Genomic DNA, 22696 nt, shown 5'->3' with positions numbered 1-22696 from the left:
AAACTGAACACAGTATTCAAGGTGTGGCCTCACCAGTGCCGAGTACAGGGGCACGATCACTTCCCTGCTCCTGCTGGCCACATTATTTCTGATACAGGCCAGGACGCTGTTGGCCGCCTTGGCCACCTGGGCACACTGCCGGCTCATGTTCAGCTGGCTGTCAGCCAGCACCCCCAGGTCCTTTTCTGCCAGGCAGATCTCCAGCCACTCCCCAAGCCTGTAGCGTTGCATGGGGTTGTGCAGGACTCGGCACTTGGTCTTGTTGAACCTCATACAGTTGACCTCAGCCCATTGATCCAGCCTGTCCAGATCCCTCTGCAGAGCCCTCCTACCCTCGAGCAGATCAACACTCCCAGCCAACTTGGTGTCATCTGCAAACTCACTGTGGGAGCACTCGATCTCCTCTTCCAGATCATTGATAAAGATGTTAAACAAGACTGGCCCCAAAACTGAGCCTTGGGGAATACCGTTTGTGACCAGCTGCCAGCTGGATTTAACTCTGTTCACCACAGTTCTCTGGGCTTGGCTGTCCAGACAGTTTTTTACCCAGCAAAGAGTACACCTGTCCAAGCCATGAGCCACCAAGAGAATGTTGTGGGAGACAGTGTCAAAGGCTTTACTAAAGTCCAGGTAGACAACATCCACAGCCTTTTCCTCACCCACTAGGCAGGTCACCTGGTCATAGAAGATCAGGTTGGTCAAGCAGGACCTGCCTTTCATGAACCTGTGCTGGCTGGGCCTGATCCCTTGGTTGTCCTGCCGATGCCCTGTGAGCGCCCTTAAGGCGAACTGCTCCATAAATGGCTGGTGGGAAACTCCCTCCACCAACTCTTACCTCTTGAAGTTATCTTCTCACATATTTTTCTTTGCCCTGGCACTGGTGCTGGCAATTGATGACATCCTGTGTCTCACATGTTGGCTTTTTGTTTAATTTTAACTTTTAACTGGTCCTTAATTTAATTTTAATTAACAGTTGAATGTAGACCTGTATTATAGAGGAAAATGTTTATAACCACTAGAAATGGAACATAATATGAGTGGTGGATTAGCTTGAATGAGTAACTGTAACTATAACAGGCATCTTACATCATCCTTGCTTTAGTTAAGCTAAGTGGAATTTAGGTGATGGACAAATACTGGAGGTGAGAGACAGAGATGAGTCAGGACTTTCCATGAGAAAAAGGTCAAAAGAGCCAGCTTGCTGGCAAGTAGCAACAGACATACTCTTCACCTTATTCAGACCTAGGTAGGACTGTAGGAACATACTTAATTAGCTCATCTGGAGTCCGATATTTTGTATTATTGATTAAGATCATAAAAAAGGGATCTCGCATTGAGGCTGAGTTCCTCTGACGTGTGTCCCTGCAGAGGTTCTCATCTGCAGCAGCTCAGCCCCTCCTAAAACCTGATCTCCGAGTTTAACTGAGGTAAGACTTTCTTCCCTAGCAAGGATTCCCTTTTGCGTTTCCGAACTAATCTTTAATTTTGATTATTTTTTCATTTCTTATTTTCATTATACAGCCACCTAGTCTCCATTTACATTGAGTCCCAACAGACCACCACATGAACTTGCTGTGTCACATCTGCAGCGCGTTGCCCTTTGCTCCTCAGCGTGCTGTGTGGTCGGACCGTTAGCTAATCTTCTACTCACCTGTTTCCATGAAAGCCAGTTCTCTTTGAGGTGGCTTACTTGAGCTTTTGTGGCTTTCCAGCTAATGTCTGGGGGTTAATACATCTCTTCTCTTGAATGCCAACTTCCTTGAGGCAAGAGGCTGTCTTTAAATGCTGGAGTCGGAGATGAGCACACAGCTGCGTGTTTCTATTCATACAGACATGGCTGTCTGTCAGCTACAGATAATTGGATATTTATCCATACATTTGCATGAGGAATCAGAGGAACTGTCTGCAGCAGCAGAGACCCTGCATTTCAGGGGCTCGCTTGGATGCCTTCTTCCTTTAAAATGTCAGCCTCCAGTACCTTCCCAGAGGGTGACTCTGTACTCACAGCAGTTACAACTGCAGATTCAAGTGAAAAGTTAATTATGAATAATAAAGGCAATGGAGGAAAGAACTCTGTGCTCTGTCCTTTTGGCATTAGGCAATTACTGCCCAGCTCATTTCAGAGGTTTATGGGGTTTTTTTTCATTTAGCAGTGTCTGGCTGATTTCTCCTTGTGTGGTACTGGAGAGCATCGTATACCACCAGTATTTACCTTTTGGCTCAGGAGCCCTCTTTTAAACCTGGTGCTTTGCAGCTGCCTCTGATACATATGTTTAATAAATATTTAAGTTCTGGAAGAACTTTATACTCTGGTCACTTAATCTTTTAAAATCCTGTTGCTGTCAGAATGCACCTCCCATGAAGTGCTGGTGGCAAAGTGCCTTATCTCCTCTGAAAGCTTTTTTGACTCCCAGCTGTAGTCTTTCTTGTTTTTTAGCCAGGCTTTCAAAATGACATACACAAACAACCAGCTGCTAGATATTTGTGTGGAACATTAGCCTTGCAATTAAAGCGAGAGAAAAAGAAGCTCTACTTTGGGGTCCTTCAGAGTTTCATTACTGCCTGTTCTGCTCCATTACTGCATTTCTTTGAAAAGTGAACTGCATTAGGGGGCCCAGCTGCAAGCAGGTCCCATTGATCACCAGCTGCCTAAGGAATTATCCATGCTAAGCTGAATGACTAAAGTCATGCTGAAGGTTATGAGTGATTCCCCAGTCCTAGCCACAGCTTCTTCTTTCTGGTCAAATGAGCATGGTGGAAAAAAGTCCCAGGCTGGAGGTGGAGCCCCTCTACAGACACAGAGGTTACACTGTCATCGTTGTCCTGCTAGCAGGGTACTTAGCTATGTCCTAGGCAGGAGAAGTCTACAGTGTTGGTGCCTCCTGCTTGGATCACACTGATCTATATTCCCCATCCTCCTCTTTCAGCCTGTATCTCTTCTGGACAGGATTTAGCCTGCCAAATTTCAGCTCACATATTTGGAAGCACTTTTTAAGCATTCATCACTCAATCTTAACCAAGTTCTTGTGTGCCCAGCAAGCAGAGGTGGAAGGAATGAACTCTGAAGAACAACGACTAGTGAGGAAGTGCAGAGCACAGAAAATCCTACAGTCTGAACCATATGCCAAGCAACTAGGGAAGCCTTTAAAAAAAAAAAAAAGATTGTAAGGATTAGGATATTTTTCAAGAATCTTGTGGTAACCGACTTGCTGTGATGCTGTAGCAATGAGTGAGGTATCAGGTGTGAACACATCACCCAGCTACCAGCAGAAGGGGGTGCCACTGCCTTCCTCAACTCGCTGTCTCCAGTTAGTGAGCAACCAGAGCTAGGGAGGAAAGGGATCACCAGGTCAGCAGAAGAGGCCAGCCTGCTGGTGTGCATGTGGCATGCAGAAGGGATTTTCCCATCTCCCACCCAAAGGATGCTTGAAGGCTTGTTAAGGGTAGCCTTGTGGCTGGCAGGAGTTCATGGCAACCAGTAAGAGTCAGAAACACAAATGACACATTTCCTTAGGACAAGAGACTTGAGGGTCTGTTCCCGTTCACTGCGGTCAGCGGAGAAGGGGAGCCAACGCAGAGCTGAGCGTGGGGAAGGAAATGTTTTCCTTGCAGCCTTCCAAAGCATTTCAACATCAAAAACTCACAACACTCCCTTCGTAATTTTATTATTTCCATTTCACATATGAGGAGAATGAATGACACAGTGGCACGCAGACCGAAAAATAAGTTTCGTGGTTTCTATTTCTAGCTCTGTGTCTGGCTATTTGTCTGATCTCCAAAGTAGATACTTATCCTGATCAACAGCACTTCATTTTACCTCTCTGCAAAATAGGAGTAAAAAAAAATTGCCCTGTAGGGGGGTTGTGAATATTCCCTTCGCTGCTTTTAGAGCAGTTCTTGATCAGTTTTGAACAATGATGCATATATGAAAATAATTTCATTATTATGAATTTATACTGTGCAAAGAGAGAGCTCACATGGCAAATCAATGCAGTGAGGAACCCCTACACCCAGACTCGAGATCTCACACCCTTTGCTGGGCAGCTCTTTGCCTAGACAGAGAAATAGTTGGCATTTGGACTTCAAGAGCTTTGCCGTCTGACAGGATTTAATTAAAATCTGCTTCTACACATTAGGGTGGCTGTCCCCACCCCCCTGGCATCAGCCCAGGCCACAGTGCTGGTGGGAGATCTTGCTGCGCAGGGCCATGCTGGGGCCAGGTCTTTGGCTTCCCTGCGTCTCCAAATCTTCTCCCTTGGTCCAGGGCCAAGACGTCTCCCAAAAGTCCTGACAACTGCTGAGGAGGCTGCTTGCTTGCAGCAAGGCTGGCAGAGCTAGTCAGGCTTCCTTCTGAGCTGTGGGTGGACAAACAGTGTTGACAGCACAGCATCAGAAAATGCTGTCTCATGAAAACTGAGATATCTTGTGGGAATATATCATGTCCGTTGACCGAAAGGGTTTCATAAGCAACTTTCTGATTTAATTTTGTTTTGATTTTTGTGAACTACTTTGCTGTCTTTTCAAAAAGTTTTACCTATTAATTGGTTTTAATTGTGTGCATACATAACAACAGATATGAAACTTTATTAAGAATATGTTAGTTTTTATCTATGCTATGATAATAGTTTACATTATGGAAAAAAAATATTTTAAAATTTTAACATGTAACTGTTAATTAAGGGTATTTCTGTAGTTAGAAAATGGAACAGCTGGGTTTTGCCTTTCCACAATAAATTTTGCAAATATATTTTGCTCCAACTCAGGAGTCCGGATCTCCAGCTATAGAGCTTCCTCTGTTCCAGGCAGCTCTGCATTCAACCCTTTGTCATCAACAGGTGGGGGCTTTCAAAACAGACCTGTGATTATGAGGGTGTGACAAACACGAGTCAGGCATCCAAATTCCCCCAGGTTTTACTTCCACCTACCTGAGCTACGTTCTTGGCTACAAAACATTTAGTAACACTTTGTGATGCCTCTGCATCCCCAGCTCACTAGTCATTTAGCTGGGGCATGGAGAGTGCACACTCTCCAGATGAGACTTCGGTGAGAAGTTGAAGGAATTTCTAGCAAGTGAGTTTCAGGACAGAAATTGCTCTGTTTGGATTCCCTTCACTTTCTTTCAGAGTCGTTATCTCCAATTTGTGTGTGGAAGGCAAAGCTTCTAATTATACACTGCAACGAGTGCATTTTTTATAAATAGCACCAATTGTTCTGCTGGGACATTCTCATCTGAATCAGCTCCTATTCAGCTTCACAGGCTCTGTCTTCCATGTGCAAGGAGAATATTTTTTGCTAATGAAACCCAAGTGGATTGTGTGTGACAAAGGCTGAGGTACTAGAATGGTATTTGGGAAATCTGGATTCTGCTGCCAGCCGAGGATGGTTTCACCTGCTGTGTGACCCTGAAGTCACTTCACTTCCCCGTAATTCTGCCCCTTTGAGTCCCTGGTACAAAGCCCTCTCGATTAGGGTTGTTGCTGCCATGAGCAGTCTCGCTGCACTTGGAATTGTTACTATACACAGAAAAAAAACCCCCAATTTCAGAACACTCTTTGGTGCATTCCTCAGCTGTGCCTTCCTACAGCAGATGTCCCCATCAGGGTTTGTAAGCATCAACCCCGAAAGATTTGAGCTGTGGTGTGCTTTGCCTCTCACCCTGCAGGAGAGAACATTTTGTGTGACCCCTTGCCAGTTGTTCTGGCTGATGAGGGAGGGATGCTGCGGGGCTGGAGGGAAGCCCTGACAAGAGAGGTGGCGACTTTCAAGTGGAGAGATATGAGAAAGAGGACCAGGACTAATTTGGGACATAATTCAAGACCAGGTGACAGAGGTATTCATACTTGTATTTTGTATTAGCATCTGCCCTGCCTACTACCTCTTAGCTAGCTGCATCCTCAGCTGTCAGCTTTCTGCAGAAAAGCCTCACGGCTCCATACAGGGAAGAAGGGCTTTGGACACCCATCTGACTACACCAGGTTGTTAGCAGAGGGCTGCTTCTGCACCCCTATGGACTCCTCTTAGCCACTGCTTGCAGGTGGAGACCCTGGCTGTGTCCTGCTACTACATGGAGCTGTGAAGAGAAAAGCACTTCTCAGCTCTGGTTGAAGGGGACGCAGATGCCTGGTTTCACAGCAGGACCTGATTTCAACCTGGCACAGGGCCTCTCCTCTCCTCTCCTCTCCTCTCCTCTCCTCTCCTCTCCTCTCCTCTCCTCTCCTCTCCTCTCCTCTCCTCTCCTCTCCTCTCCTCTCCTCTCCTCTCCTCTCCTCTCCTCTCCTCTCCTCTCCTCTCCTCTCCTCTCCTCTCCTCTCCTCTCCTCTCCTCTCCTCTCCTCTCCTCTCCTCTCCTCTCCTCTCCTCTCCTCTCCTCTCCTCTCCTCTCCTCTCCTCTCCTCTCCTCTCCTCTCCTCTCCTCTCCTCTCCTCTCCTCTCCTCTCCTCTCCTCTCCTCTCCTCTCCTCTCCTCTCCTCTCCTCTCCTCTCCTCTCCTCTCCTCTCCTCTCCTCTCCTCTCCTCTCCTCTCCTCTCCTCTCCTCTCCTCCGCTGGGCCATGGCTGTGCTCCTGCAGCCGAGGGCAGGGGAGAATCGCCGAGCCCCAGCAGGTCCCTGGAGCGGCTCTGGAGAGCCCCGGCTCTGCTTGAAAGCCAACACATCCCTGATGCAGCCCAGTGCCGCAGGCTGTGTTTATGTGGCAGTGAGTATGTGACAGAGATGAAATCTCAAGCGCACTTGGGGCGAGTGATTCAGTGGCTGCTCAGTTTATGAATACAGCTCAGCCAGGAGCGTGTGTTTAATTGCCCAATGTACTGTAACACCCGTCACTTCCTGCAATATCCACTTGCCCCAGCACTAGAGCTGCCACCTTCTCAAAACAGTCATTTCATGAAGTGAATTGCCTTTCCGTGATTATCGTTTCATGCAATTAATATTTTCTCAGCAAATCACAGATCACTCTGCCTCCTCAATATCTAAAGCAATTAATGAGCCCCAGCTGGCAGCCATGGCTGAATGAGTCACTCTGCTGGAGAAAAAGATATCACCGTTGCATATTCTGCCCTAGTGCTGTCATTTGTCAGATATTTTGGACTGAGGGTACTTGTCTGTCATTCCCATGATGGAGCTGGACCAGCCCTCTGAACCTGCCAGGTGGTGGGGCTGCATGTTCAGAGGACTTGGTCCTCTCTCCCCGCTTGTCCTGGCTGTCACCTCTGCCCCAGCCATGGTTGGTGGGAAAACAATGCTGCAGACTCACTCCTGGCCAAGCAAGAGGTGGGGAAAGCGGCTGTTATAAAATCACAGCCCACTTGCCTTCTTTAATAGGGTTTATGAAGTTCAGAGAGCTACTTTGCGCTCCATACGTCATGAAATGAAAGCACTTTTACAGCCTTCTTCAAAGAAAACAGAGACATCCCTGGGGCAAATTCTGGGTAATTTTTTAAACTTATATACATCAGCCCTATACGCCTTTCAGCATGTATGTCGCAAGCATGTTTCAGTACATTCCTCCATCCCATTCCTCAGCTTTGCTGACTGAGGTCAAGAAGGCATTTTTGAACTGTCTGCAATGACGCCTTGGTATCTCCCCTATCTGACAGACCTAATGTGGAAACTTTTTCAGTGTAGAAACAGTTGAAGTGCCTTCCCGCACTGAGTCTTTAAAGAAAAACAAAACCCATGCAGAATTTATTTTGCTGCCTTTTGCCCATCTGATTCTACATGAAGTTGCTTTGAGTCCCCTTTCGTCTCCACTGACTAGAGAGACAGATTTGTCATCATCATGTTGTTTGGTCTTTCTGTTCACTTACCGTCTTTCCAAACGGGGGGGCAACTGGAGGAGATGAAGGCTCCTGGCTTAGCTCAGGAAAGCAGTCGTGTATATATCTCAAGCGAGCTGGAAACCTTCGTACATCTGCAAGAAGCAGACAACCAAAGCATTTAGGCCAGCATCACCAGCAAAGAGGAAGACAGCCAGATATGTTATGGTTGCTGATGAGCGGGGTAAACGGAAGTTCTAGAGGCCCTGGACCTAAGAGTCAGGATGGGGAATTTGAAATGACACAAATTGGGACCATGGCAGAGAAGGGGTAGCAGGGGCAGCACAGGAGAGGAGACTGAGCGTGGCTGGAGAGTTTGGGGAAAAGCATCACGCAGGTGTTCGTTAGTAAAGCCAGGAGAAGGAAATCTGGGAAGAAGAGGCATGGGTTGCTTGGATGACAATTTAGCTGGCAAGCAGAGGAAAATCCAGAACTGAAGAAAATTAACAATGGAAAAAACAAAAAAATCTAAGTACTTGTGGTTCACATTCCCTTCCTGACTCAGTTTTGTATAATTTTTCTCCTAAGATTGTAGTGTCATCTCTCCAAAGTAAAAATGGATGAAACGCACATAAGAAGGAGGTGTCAGTGAGCAAGGAGCCCTCAAAACCTACTGAATCATACCATTCACATGTTGAAGCTTCGGTTTCAGTCACGAGAATGCTCCAGGTCTGCCAAATTCTTGTGTGGCTTTTGGTCTGAAGCTGTTAGCCATCATTTTAGGCAGTAAGCAAAGAAATCCCTCTGGGTAGTTTGTAGATTTTTTCGTAGATGGTATTAGTGGTCAGTCCAGCTGTATTATGGTTTCTTCCACTCAGGAAGCTCTCCTACAGACCGTCTCCCTGCCCCATATGAAGGGGGGCTCAGGAGGCCTTGTGATGCCCTTCCCTGGGTGCCTTTGTGGCTGCCTATTGAACCAGAGACGTGTGTAAGACAGACGCAGACCATGCATTAGCCTCCTCCTTTCCCCAGCATTGGACAAGATCCAGCAGAACAATACAGACTTCTGCTTTCCACATGGCCCTTCCAGTTAATGTTTCTTTTGGGAGGGGAGAAAATCAGCACACCATTATTACTTATTAACATCTACTTCTGACCTACATTGTGTTTGAGCAAAACACTCATGGAAGTCCTAGAGTAAGGAACTCAAGTTTAGGTCTATTAATTATTAATTGTTCTGTTTATTTATTAAAAAGCCATGGTGAAATGGGAATATTATCTGTTTTCCTTCTCCGTGAACTCATTCTCTCGCCTTGTCTCATCTGGCTTTGCACATGTTCTTCCTTAAAGAAAATAGTCAAAAAGTGTGTGTGTTTATGGAGGGTGAGGGTCAGACTTTTTACCAGGCAGGTCAGGGTACAATCACATTTATTCTTCTCACACACTGCTTTGTAGAACAACAAGCTGGCAGATAGAATGAAATACTAGCTTCATTTCCTGCAGATCTGAATTTTTTAAAAAAGCCAAGGATGGAAGAGACTGAATTTAGAGCAACAAACACCAAAGCTACAGAGACTCTGCCAGTCAAAGAAAATCATTCACTGTAGTGATGTATTCATTTGGAAGATGCTGTAGAAGATCCTTTTCCATCCAGATGGTTCACCTGTAAGCCCATTTGGTTGTTCAAGCTTTGGAGGATGTATCTGCATCAACCAGTGACACTCTCATGTCTTCCCAGCATATTCCACCTCCATTGTGTTTTCAATTTCTTGATAAGCCAAAAGAGCAGGGGTCCATAACCTTCCCTTTTGTGCTTTCCTTCACATCTGCAGCAGGCTGGTGTGTCCTACAGCCAAGTCAAGGGTGCAAGGGTGGTGAGGGGAAAACAACACTGCTCTGAGCTGCAGAAAACAGCCATAAGAGAGAGAGCCTCCCAGCACAGGCGGGACTGGGAGCAAACACTGGGCAGACATCTCCGTGAGCCCAATGCTCCTGAAGAAAGGTCCTCGCTGTGCTGCTTGCATGCTGAAGCGAAGAAACGGCTGCTTCTGAGCCAAGGCTTCAGGGACTACTCTGAACACACATCACAAAATAGAAGAAAAAGACCCCATAGAAACAAAACACTCTGTGTGCTTTCCTGAAAAAGGGGCAAAACCACATACCTTGACAGAGCTGCAGTCAGACCTGCCAGGCACGCAGGTGCGATAGCTGGGCTGGTGTAGAGCTGTAGAGATGGAACATACCGGCATTTTCTAATTTAGGTCCTTGACATCCCCAGACGTTTCCTGGGACACAAGAACACTGCATGCCTGTACTGCTTAGTGTCACCTACAAATCCAGGAAGAGTAAAGAAACCTTCTTGTGTCTCTGCTTGAGTGTAACTTGATTTATTTTTGAGGCAGACAACTCAGCTGCAGGCTGCTGGCCTTCTGCCACTTGTGAGATTGCAGGCATCAGTGTCAATCACTTTCATCTCTCTCCTCCAAATGACTCCTGAAACATCATCCAGCATTTCAGCTCAGCATCACATATGCTCCTTTATTTTGTGTTCGGGAGTGAACAATTGAGGGCATAGACTTTTATTTGAGGGCACTATATTTTCCCTCCTGTAAAGGTCTAGGTATCTAGTTGCTCTCCCTAGCAACTCCTGGGATAAAGCTATTTTCTTCCTCATAGAGGTTCTGATATTGAGGCAATAAACATGAGGTTTCTATCCAGAGTCATTTGCTTGTCTTTTTGGGTGTTCTGGCAGCTCAGGTGAGAGAGGATGAGAGTGGTCCTCTCCTCACTGTGCTGCTGACAGCCTGAACTTCTCTCTTTCCTCTCCCTGCCACGTCCTGCAATGATCATTGACCCCAAACCCCACCAACTTCTCCATCAATAAGCTGTTTACTGCCTGTGGCTCAATGTGTCACCATGTTGTCAGGAAAAAAAGGTGGCCACACACCCCTTTAGCAGGTGCTCATTTCAGTGTCTTAATTGTGCACAGATTCCCTGATTAGGTTAAGGCATTATATCCATCACCGGGAAGAGCTGCGGATAAAGACATAACTGCAGGTAAAGGCAGTGGAATGAGGTGCAGACAAGGCAACAGGTAGGAACTCTATTCTCTGAAAACAAAGCAGGAGAATAACCTTTCAGGTCTACATCTCAGCTCTAAACATCTGCCTCTTTTGGAGGTAGTTAAGGCAGATGATGTGGTGGGACCAGGTCTAGGAGGAATTGCAGCAAAATATCCCCAGGAGAAGCAGGCTTTGGAGGGCTGGCAGCCTGCATGGTACCCACCTGGGCAGGACCAGAAGCACTGTGTGTGGCAGTGACAGGTCTTCCCCATGGTGGGAAACAAGAAGCATCAGAAATCTTCTCTTCTTGGGCAGTTTCCAGTCTTGTTTTGCAGATGTATTGATTTGAGCCAATTTGGGGAGATTCAGAGAAGTCCCAGAAGCAGATCCTGGCTTGTTTGGTGTCTAGGCATGGAGATGGTTCTCTTCCTCAGCTGCAGGCTTCCTGCCCCAAGGCATCAAGGCTGCCACGCCTGTGTGTCAGCTCCTAAGAGCTTGCCGAGATGCAGTGGTGGACTGTGGAAAGACCAGCGACCAGCCAGCCAGCACCCCAGTGGCTCGGAAATTACCTTTGCAGAGTCTTTTCAGGAAGGACTCAGAGGGTCTCACAAAACTTCACCCATCGTGTTGTCCCCACTGCCTTGCAGTGCTGGGGGTAAAAATAACCAGTGCTGACACAGACTGGAAACAGAAACACAAAGAGAGAAAGAGGCTTGGTAAAGGTCAAAGTAGCGACAACTAGCAGCAAACTCCACACCATCTCCTTACAGTCTTCAAAGAAAGATGACTTCTTCCTGAGCTGTGCATCTTCTCCCTGCTCATCTCACCAGCCTCCCCATCTCTGCCCCTGCAGCAAGCCCCCGCCTCTCCCCTGAAGCTCCGTTCCCTCCCACCCACCTCCTCCCCACCCCGGCACGCCTGTACCGTCTCTCACTTAGAATCATAGTATCATAGAACCATTAAGGTTAGAAAGGACCTCTAAGATCATCAAGTCCAACCATCAACCCAATACCACCATGCCCACTAAACCATGTACCAAAGTGCCACATCTACACATTTTTTTAACAACTCCAGGGATGGTGACTCCACTCAGTTTCTCTCCTGGTCAGTGCAATTTCTCCCTCCACCCAGAGACCCCCATCAGACCAGAATGCAGTTACCAGCACGAGGGAGCAGGCACTCGCCCAGCCACAGAGCGTGCAGGCTGTAATAAACTGCAAACAGGTAATTACAAGAGGCATCTTGTATCCCTCAGAGCAGACAAGCCCCTAATGTCTGATGAAGGTCTGTGCTTCTGTGCTTTAACCCAAAGGCAGATAGTTAAACACGTGAATGTTGGATATGGCAGTCCCAGTGCAGACCTATTCTCGTTTCTGAGAGTAACAGCACTCTGCATAAGTGTTTGGATGAACAATTTCCAGCCCATCGCTTCTTTTCAGATTGTTTCGCTCCCATACATTGCTGTTCATGACTGCGGACGTGGAGCGGTCAGTAGGTGGTTTTCCCCTCTCGCTGATTGTATGCTTGAAAAGTTTAAACTGGAGAATAATGACCAGCAGAAGGCGAATATTGAATCTCATACCTCTGGTATCAACTTCCAGGCAAGTAATAACTCATGCTACATCTAGTGGATCTTCAAGAGTTTCTAAATATTTTCACCACATTATGCTCAAAGATAGAATTGCTTGGGCTTTGAGGGTTTTGGTGGTTTGGGTTTGTTTTTTGGGGGGTTTTGTTTGTTTGTTTGTTTATGTTTGGTTTTTTTTTTATTTCTGAAGAGTCCATGTTTCATTCAGTAGGTTTCAGGTGGAAAGCGGGGGTTTGGAGTTTTCCTCACCACCACTACTGCATGGGGCTGGTTGAACGTTTTACAAACTAAATCTAGAAAATTTTTGGATGAAAGTGAATTTCTTTTACAGGAATTTTAAGATAAATTTATGAGCTGTTCTCTGTGTGCATGCCTGTGTGCAGGTGTGTGTGAACACACAGTGGGATGCAGGAGCCGTGGCCCATGTGTACGTGCAGGGGTCCATGCGCAGTATAACCATGTAGGAAAGCAGACGTGATGGGGCAAGGGGACCTGAGTTTGCTACACCTCGAATGCCATTTTTCAGCAAGCAGCGGTTCTTAGGACTCGGTGTAGGCTACAGGGAGGGGGGAGCCAGGGAGAAGGGTGGTCTGCCTCTGGGGAACATTAGCAGCCCATGGGGAGCTGGGCCCTGCTGGGGGGCAGACGGGAGGAAGCCCCTGGAGCAGAATGGGGTTTCCCTCCCATATGGCATTGGCTCCCAGCTCTGCTTGAGCAGCTTTGCCTCTAAGGAGAGGCCACAGAGTTTCCCATAGCAACATTTTTTAATAACAGTAAAAAAAGAGCATCAGCTGCCCCTGACGACACCAAAAGAAGGTCAAGCTGCAGGAAGAGTCTTCACGCTTCACCCACCTCACCTGTCACTTCTGCTCTCAGAACAACCCGTGGCCCAGCTCTGTCTCTTGCCCTGATTCCCATCTGAGCCCCTTACACCACACTCTGTCAGCTGGAGGGGGGAGCAAGCCTGGCTCCCCCGAGGGAGGGGAGCCCCTCGCAGTGCTCTTCTTCCTCCCTGCTGCAGCACGAGCACTGCTGTGTGCACCCCCTCCAGCGGTGCGTCCCTGAGGAACTGGGAGAGCAACTGCGGAGGAACTGGGCACCTTCCCCCGGGGCAAGGCACAAACCTCAACGCGACACCTCCCTTCACACCTCCTCCACCCCACACACCTCTTGGACATCCCCCATTTCTTCCACTGCGGACGCTCATTTGTCTTTCAAAGGAAGACAAGGGCCGAGCTCAGTGCTGAGATGTCCAGCACTACCCTTCCAGCCACGCACCTGCCTTCAGGGATGGCTCACCCTCTTTTCGGGGATGCCGCCACTACCTGGCTTTGCTGAGTTACTGCTGGGTGGCCCTCAGGGACCAGGAAAGAAGACAGCAGGCTACCAGTGGCCATGGGGCAAATGCCTTGTTTCCTCTAGCCTGTTTCCTACAGCTGCTCCTGCAGGCAGCAGAGGCAGGCTGCTGGGTTAAGGGCTGGAATAGCCTGTTAGGTCTGGACGGTACCGTGGGGAAAATTAGCAGAGTAATTGTAACTGCTCGGGGTGAAACAGAGCAAAATATAAACCTCTTTTTGTCCTTCCCTTCTCCTCACATATGTACTTTGCATTTTTAATAAAGACCGAGTTATTTTTTAACTTGTTTTCTATTTGTTTACTAAGCCTAAAACTCTACAGGAAAAAAATGTGTCATCCAGTCAAGATTACCAAGTGCTGCCGGCTGTATTCATAGCCCCACCACCCTTTGCAGAGATGTTGCTTTGGAACAGTGCTGGCCCTGAAGTAGCTGTTAACTTGCCCAGCAGTTACAAAGGCAAGCTTTATTGTGTCCGCCCAGAGGTGCTGGCACTTGCAGAGAGAGGACAACTGGCATCTCTGAAGAAGGATGCTTGCCCAAACCCCTGTCTATCACCCACACACACATGCCCTCTTCCTTTTCCCCAGGGAGACATTGTGCAGACGCTGAAGGTGCTGGAGTGGATGCAAGAGCACATGGAGGAGAGGGAGCATCAAGCAGAGAGTTGTTAGACACAAAGCATCATCCTGTGGTGGCCATTAAGTGCTGCTAGATGAATATATAATCGCAAGCTTGTCAGGGCTTGATTTATTTTGGTTATCTGCCTGATGCTAAAAACATATTCTGAAATCACCACATGGTAAAATGACACTGCCCTCACCCCTGGTCGTACGGGAAAACTCATTGACTTCAAAAAAGAAACTCAAGGCAGGGCAGAGACCATGTCTCGCGATCTCCCTCCCCTCTGAGCTGCAGCGGGAGGCGAGGGGTGCGAGGGCACTGGCGAGCGGTCCCTAAGTGTACCCAAGGGCGATGCGACTGTGAGTGTGGGGTGGAGGATACGTCCTTTCCAACGTCCTGGCCTGCCTGGGGGCCTCCTCTGCATTCAGCTCCTGATGATAGGGCAGTCAGGGGCTGCCTGGAACCCCTGAGGTTTAGGGGACTAACATCTATTATATTTTTACTTGTCGGCTGGGAATGGAAAAACCTCCATCTAGCTTCCCCACAGGAAACCTACTGCATCAGCATACGATCTCCCTTTGTCGGGAAGTGAAAATGAAACAGCCCTAGTAGGTCTCTTCTGGGCCGTTTCCCTGAGAAAAGCCAGGGGGGAGATTATCTCTCCCAGCTCATTTTTTCTGACGCTTTTTCAAGTCTTACTTGAAATTTGGCTTCCCACCTTATCCCTGTGATACTGTCTCACAACCACACATCTAGTGTCCATATGTTCCTTCCTAAATCTTCCCTGTAGGTCCCTGCTTTAGTGCTGTCATTTCCAGATGGAGGTTCCCCTTCAATTCAGCTAGATGCTCTCCCTACTCCGCTGCTGTCCCGTAGGCTGATGGATGCTGTGCTGGTGCTCAGCCATAGCTTACACAAGCATTGTAACTTGGCCTCTCTTCATCTCACCTCATACGTCCCTCCCTGAAATACTTTTGCAGCTGCTCTCTAGGCTCAGTCCAGGTCTCCAGCATCCTTCTGGTGCCACATGTCTTAGTATTGAGGCAGCAGCCCTCATTCTCCCTTCCCTTACACCAGCGTGGCCTCTGCCCAGAGGGTTTCAGCTGGGCAAGTCCGAGGAGGAGGCTCTGGACCTGTCAGCCCTTCCCATGCTGGGAGCGAGGCAATGGGACTACTGTTGGCTGCCGGATTGATATGACACATAACTGATAAACCCAGTGATTGAAGAGATTATGAGCAAAGGGGGTTAGCTGGGAAAGAAATCCTTTGTGGACCAGAGGCTGCTCTGTTTGCCCGTGTGTCATCTGTTCAATACCACGAGATGCTGCAGATATGTAACTCCTTTGCCACCATCTTAACACTGACAAGACGCACAGGCTGCTGTGGTCAGAAGGAGCCCAGAGACTCCCTTCAGCTTGAGGAAGGTGTGTGTTGCTCCTCATGGGGCACTGCCTCTTAATTACCTCTGTTAAAATGACTTAAATGAACCCTGTGGCTTGTAGAGACAAGAGGCTCCTAAAGATGCTGTGACACGGACATGGTCAGCAAAACATTAAGACAGCAGCAAGGAGAAATGGCACATTCCTGCCTGGAAGGGAAAGAAGAAGAGAGAGAAATGGAGATCCCGGAGGCAGCTGAGATGCAGAGGAGAGGGCACCAGCAGCGGGCACACACACACGCACGCACCCCCGTAGACAGGGTCCGTCGCCGGTCCGAGGGCACAGCATCTTCCCTCCTGTCAACCCTGCAGGAACCAGGCGGGAGGCGCTGACAGCCGGTCACACCTCTCCACCGCTGGCACCGACACCGCGCCTCGCTGTCAGGCGCTACCGGGCGCAGAGCCGGTCACGTCCCACTGGTACGGCGGAGGGAGGCGGAATTGGCCCTTGGATGAGTTGCCCCCAAGCTGCTCCTCCCGCAGAACCCCTCACCGCGGGCTGCCCAGCTGGGGAGTTTCATTTTTTGGATGAATCAAAGCTGGAAAGTTTCAACGCAACCTAGGAACGCGGTCATGTCTCATGCAGCAGTTTTAACGGTGGCCGGGAGGATAAATCCCCTGGACCACTTTGAATACCACAAGAAAGATCTGGAACAGTGAGTCATCAAAGGGCCCACGGGATTTCCCACAAGAATTAATTGTCTGCCGAGAATTCCAGATCAAGAAACCGCATTTTGCTTCCACTTCTCACATCAGCCGCGTGCAAGATCGAACTCTGCTCTGCTCTGAACCTCTGCCGGGTATTGTTAGCCGGCCTCTGTGATGTACTCCAGCTGCAGAGGATGAAATGGTGCCGGCATATCTCTTACTTTCCCTCTGGGATGCCGAGGCTTTGTTCTGGCAGCCTTCTTCCCTCCGGTGAGCAGTCCCGCTGAAGTCAGCCTGCCCGTGGCAGCGATGCTCTTGCAGCTCAGCCCAGCTCAGGAAATGACTTTGAGCTTCTTCAGGCTGAAAAACTGCTCAGGAGGGGGTAAAGTGCATTGCTGTTACGGCTGTGGGTATTTTTATGAGTCGCTTCCTGCAAGAGCCCCGTCCCCCCTATTAGCCTCCAGGCCACGGGCAGCGATAAATGCCTCCCCTTCCTTCCACCTTCTGCAAGAGTTTCACTCAGCAGGAGCAGGGCAAAACTGCTTTTAAATTCCTTTACTGTTCATGAAAGTGGATCACATCAAAGATAACCTTCCTCTCCATTCCTGAGAAGGAAATGGTATCACCCTGCAGACTAGCTCCTCCTTACAGTTCTTTAAATCCTCAGAGAAAGGAAGACTTTTCTGTGCTTTCCACCCAGTGTTTCATGCTTTTCCACCAGTCCTGATCGAAATATCCTCAGTTGCCAGAGCAGAGAGCTGCACAGAGAATTTAGGCACTGCTCTGCCTTAGTTTTCCTTTGCTTCCTTTCAAGGGTCCCACAGGAGCAGACCACGGACTTCCATGTGCCTGCAGAACCCAGGCAGAGTGCTAAACTGTCCCTGAGCATTACAAATGCTCGTTTGGTTCATACATTAGCAAGCTCCTTCACACAGCATTTCCAAGCCTCTGTTTCTCAAAGAACAGCACACTGAAAAGGCCAAAATTTATTTCCATTTTAATGCCATCATAATTCCAGTAGGTGACTGTGAAGCAGAAAAGAATGGCTCTCTTTCTGTTATAGAAAGCTGAATAATTCAGACACCTTCTGTAGGCCTCCTCCTCTCTTCCCAAGATAATAATCAGCCCACATTTTAGTGCTGCAACAAAACCAGCCACCCAGGACTTCGTTGTATTCACTAGGCTTCGTACTGACAGGAGGAGAAAGCACGGATCCTCTTGCCTTTGGAGCGAAAAGAGAATTTTATTTAGTTGCTGGAACATGAGGCTTGTGATGTAGCTGCGCATTTCTGGCTCCCTTGGAGGATGGGCAGTGGCAGGTACCCACATCTATGGACATCTGGTCACACATTCGGGAGGATGTTTATGAGTGGGGAGTCAGCTGAAATGGGAAAAAAATCCTGCTGCAGATTTCCTCTGTGATTTTGGCCACATCACTTTGCGACTCACTCCTCCACCTGCGAAGAGAGCAGTAAAAGCACTGCCTGCCAGCAGTAGCATGCGAAACGGGGTCAAGGACTCGACAGCCCCGGCGGTGGGCGAGTGTTGAAGAGTTATCCCTCGCCCTGCGTAACTTGTCCTTAAACCTCCAGGCAGCATCGCTGCCCTCCTCCCGGGCACGCCAGCGGCGCCGAGGGCCTCGCCGCCCGCAGCCCGCGCAGCCTGGGTTGGGCTAGGCAGGCTCTGCCGTGGTTGCCCGCATTGGGCTTGAAACCTGCCCGGCCGGGGGTGAAGGCGGCGGGCTCCCGCCCGGCACCCTGCGCTCTCTGTCCCCGCAAACGGGAAGCCTTGCTCTGAGAAGCACGGATCAATGTAGGTGTGGAGATGAAAGCTTAGGGGCCGTCAAATTATATGTGATCGGAACCAGGTTAGATTTGTAACAGGCATACAGACCGCAGCCCTCACCCGGTAATTTAAAAACAGGTGATGCCTCCAAGAGAAAGTGAGTGTGAGGAACAAATGGTTGAACAAGGCAAAAAGCGGGAGTTTAAGAAAAGATCACACCTTCCCTTGACATTACAAAAGTTACCATAGCTTTACAGTAACTAAACAATATTTGTTCCTTTAAAAATAACCTGACTGAGGGGAGCTCTACAGACAGGCAATTTCAGTAATACGTACATAGGGAGTCTGCGAGAACCTGTGCAAATGCGTAAACAAGGGATGAAGAGGCTTTAAAGGGAGCTGGAAGAAGTGGTGAAAAATCTATGACTCAACACTATTGAGGTGGATAGTGTGGATAAAAATGTTCTGAGAACAAAAGAAATCCTAAAACTGTTGCAGATCTTTTATCAGATGAAGATAATGATATATCTAATATTCCTGCACAAAAACCCCAGCAGTATCGAGTAAATATTTATCTTCTGTATACAAAAGAAACTAGGTGGCATATCAGTATCCTATGAGATTAATGCATTATTCTACTCTATTCTACATTAACGACAAAAGTTATTGACTATCCTTTACTAGAGATTAATATTTCTAAATCAGGACACCTAAATAACACTCAAAGGGTTTCTAAAAGCTCTCTGAAAGACCTCTCTAGATAGTTAATGTCAATTTTTTATAAAATTTGGGAAAACTGGGAATTGCCTGCAAACTGTTACGGGAGGCATTGTTCCATTAGTGCTTTTAAAGTATAAATGGGACAGCAATGGGAGAGGGAGAGGGAGAGAAGGAGAGGGAGAAGGGGAAGGAGAGGCAGAGGGAGAGAGGGAGAGGTAGAGAGGGAGAGGGAGAGGGAGGGAGAGAGAGGGGGAGAGGGAGAAGTAGGCTGTCTCTAGCCTGTCCCCTAGGCCACCAGCCCACTAGCAGGGGGAGGGACGTGAGGCAGAAGCAGAGGCGCACGGGGCTGGGTTATTACTGCAGAGAGCAGGGTACAGAAGAGAGATGACAGATACCATGATGTTGTCTCTGTGTCCTGAAGCCATTTGGAGGAAGAAGAATTACCAATGAGTTTTTGTCCTGGAACAGTGCTCATCACTAAACTGGCTAAATTATACCCAATTACTGGGGCTGACAGTTCTTGCGTCGCACACTCACTCACTGATAGACCTCGAAGTATTTTCACCAACCAGGAATGGTCTACATGATGTCTACTATCTCAAGAGGTTTCATAGAGGTGCATTCCTGACCTGCTGCTCTCCCATACTCCAGCAGCAATCCAGAAGGATACCTAAATTCAGTGCCTGCAAACTTCTCATGTCCCACTGCCTGGTAGGGTGCTAAATAATGAAGAAGTCGGTGTATTTAAACAGGTAAATTTTAGTTATGCTGACAGAGAAAAGAGTGCACTCTGGAAAACAGTATCTTTGATCAGCACAGCGGGAGCATGAACACACACAGTGCAACAACGATGGGCTGCCAGAGCGCTGCTATGGCCAGAGGGAAAGTGTGGTCTTCAAAGCACAGGCATGATCCTGCTGAGTAGATGCCCTCGCTGAGTAATCCTGCATGTGTCTGTGCAAGATACCGGCCAGACCCGCAATTATTGGGAAATGTAGGCAGCTGAAAAGCTGTCAATTTTTCTGCCAGAGCAGCTCTTCAAAAAAGCTCTCTGTGTTTCAAGATGTTCCTGAGGTGAACTGAAGATGGCAGATCTTTTTAAGCATTGCATGATCTGAGTCAGCGGGAGAAGCAGTCTGTGTCCTGGGAAGGACACGGACACCGTGACAAGTTGGGATTTTGATTCTCCATTACCAAGCAAAGCCTAAGCGGCCCACATCAATGTGCACAGTCTGCTGGCTGGAGAGCAGCCCATGTACAAGCACCTCCGGGAACTGCCAGAAATTTGGTGCCACAACTTCCTTTAGTAATCAAGACTTCCTCTGGTTATTGAGGCTGGCTGCTTCTCAGGACACTCAGGGATCTTTACTCTTCCACGTGACCCTTTTCTTCTCTCAGCCACCATTCTCACAGGTATCTGACCTTGCACATTCCCTCATAAACCAGAATGTCTGGACCTGGGCCCACCGGTTAAACGAAAGATAAACACAGGTAAATAGATTACCCTCCATTTCACTGCCTAGCCTGCAACTCCAAACAGGTGAGATTAACCCTTGCCTCTACCCTGCTGTTTGTTTGAATCCATAGTGACCATCCCCTCTCCTTGCTCAAAGTTTCTTAGGCAGCATACGGCTGTTGCAGATTCTGCCATAGAAGAGGCAGAGGTTGTGCAATGAGACATGAGAATGATGGTCCTCTCCTTATTTTTCCATGATGCTGGGAGTAGCTATTGCTAAGGCAGGAAGATCTGGACACTTGAAAAGGCTGCACATAGAGGTATGCTAATGTATTTGCATAGAAAAGAGAAAACCTCAAGTTTCCTAAGCACTGGGAGGGGTGTAAGGAAATCACCTGTGCATGTGCGTGTGTGTGCGGCACTGCCAGAGAAGACGCATTGCTCTCTTTCATGTATGTGTACACTTCCTATTTCTTTTGATACTTGCTCTTGTCAGGCTCCAGATATAGTTTTTTTCCCTTTGAATGCAGTTTCCCTGCTCCCTCCTGGGTATGAGGGCTGACTTATCTACCCGTTACATCAGCTTCTCCAGGCAGAGAGAGAAACCCAGGCCAAGGGAAAAGCTTTGTCAGCTTTTGATGGAAAGATTAAATGCAAGTGGTTACTGAACCTATGGCAGTGCCGGTGCCCAGCATGTGAATCTCAGCAAACACCACCAATCCCTCCATTTCAGGGGCTCCAGTAGAGTGAGAAATGTGTCCTACTTAACTGTAGCCATCAGTCTGATCCCTGGGGAGCCGAAGCTCGGTCAGCCACAATGCTCCTTATTCTCTTGCCATGAGTATCATTTGCATGGTCTCTCCTCTCTCAGCAGTTGCTCCAGGAAGTTGCCCATGGGGCTACAGAAGAACAGCCAGTTGGTTCAACCTATCTCACCGTGTGGCTACGATGGGAGTGACCAGTATGAAGTCAGAGAGGCTCAATGCATTGCAAAGAGCAGGTTCAGCATCTCCATCCAGGTGAAACCAAGTTTGAATAGCATAAATGAAAAAGCATCACAACAGGAAATCTTCCCCAAATCTGGAAAAGGGCTGGTGAGATTTACCCTGGGAACTGTGAAGTGATAGCAACCGTCACAACTATGGACCTGCCAGCTCTGCCGTTGGCTGAATCCTTCTGCTTTCCACTGCACAGACTTACACGGTACCATGGATCGGAATTTGGGTGATTACACCATGTCTTGGATACCACAGCTGGCAGCAGAAATGCAGAAGTTTAGCAGCCTGGCTCCGGTTTACTCTGCAGGTCCTGGGCGAGCCCTCGCTCAGCAACACCTACCCCACACCAACAAACTCATTACAGCAGCTGAGGCTGTACCTTCCTCTGCCACCTAGCCTGGTGCTTCTAACTGCGCAGCAGAGTGATGCTTGGCCCTTGCAGTACCCCCATCACCCATCACCCCTGCAACATCATCCAGGCTTGAGCTATACAGATTATCCGCTGTTGACGGTGCACGTGAAGGCAACCAGCAAGCAGATAACACATGCCTGTATCCTCAGATTTGGTGATCATGCTTTCCAGCACAAGTGTGTCCCTGGGGAGCTTCAGGACACAAAGAAAGGAAAAACTGAAACAAGCCTCCCATGAAATGTTGCTCAGAGCGGGAACGTCCAGGGCTATTCACTGACACCGCTTTGAGAGGGACTGTGGCTGTTCTGCAGCTACAGAGGTCAGCTTGCTGCTCAGAAGGTGAGAGGAAAGATATCGTCCTTCAGTACCAGTGTCTGTGAAACTGCTTTACACACACGTGCAAAATGGGATGTGTTATGATACTGCAAGTACTCAGGAAGCCTGTAAATGCATGAACAGTAATGAAAGAGGAATACTTTATTTTCACTCCTACTCCAAATCCACCAGTCTTTGACCCAAATTGGTGTAAACGATAGCATGGGAGAGGGAGCACGTCAGAGAGCAGCCTGCCAACGTATCTTGAGCGTGCATTTGATCCAGTCCTTCTAGGAGGCTCATAGGCGCACAAAAACACGCACTCCCTGGACTTCAAGAAACAGCTTTGCCAGGAACCCCGCAAGCCACGGTGAAGTGGCTTCAGGCTTCAGCTGAAGATCTCCCATGCCCCTTGCTGGAGAAACAGTGCAATAACAGAGCTCCGGACAACACAAACTGCATAAAGTGGAGAAGAAAAGCCAAGTACCTCATTAATCTATATTCCCATGGATAAAGAGGTTGCCCAAAACTCATTTCCAGTAGT

Source organism: Phaethon aethereus, assembly GCF_964289735.1.
Source record: "Phaethon aethereus genome assembly, chromosome: 5".
Classification (NCBI taxonomy): Eukaryota; Metazoa; Chordata; class Aves; order Phaethontiformes; family Phaethontidae; genus Phaethon; species Phaethon aethereus.
This window is presented reverse-complemented; position numbering follows the sequence as displayed.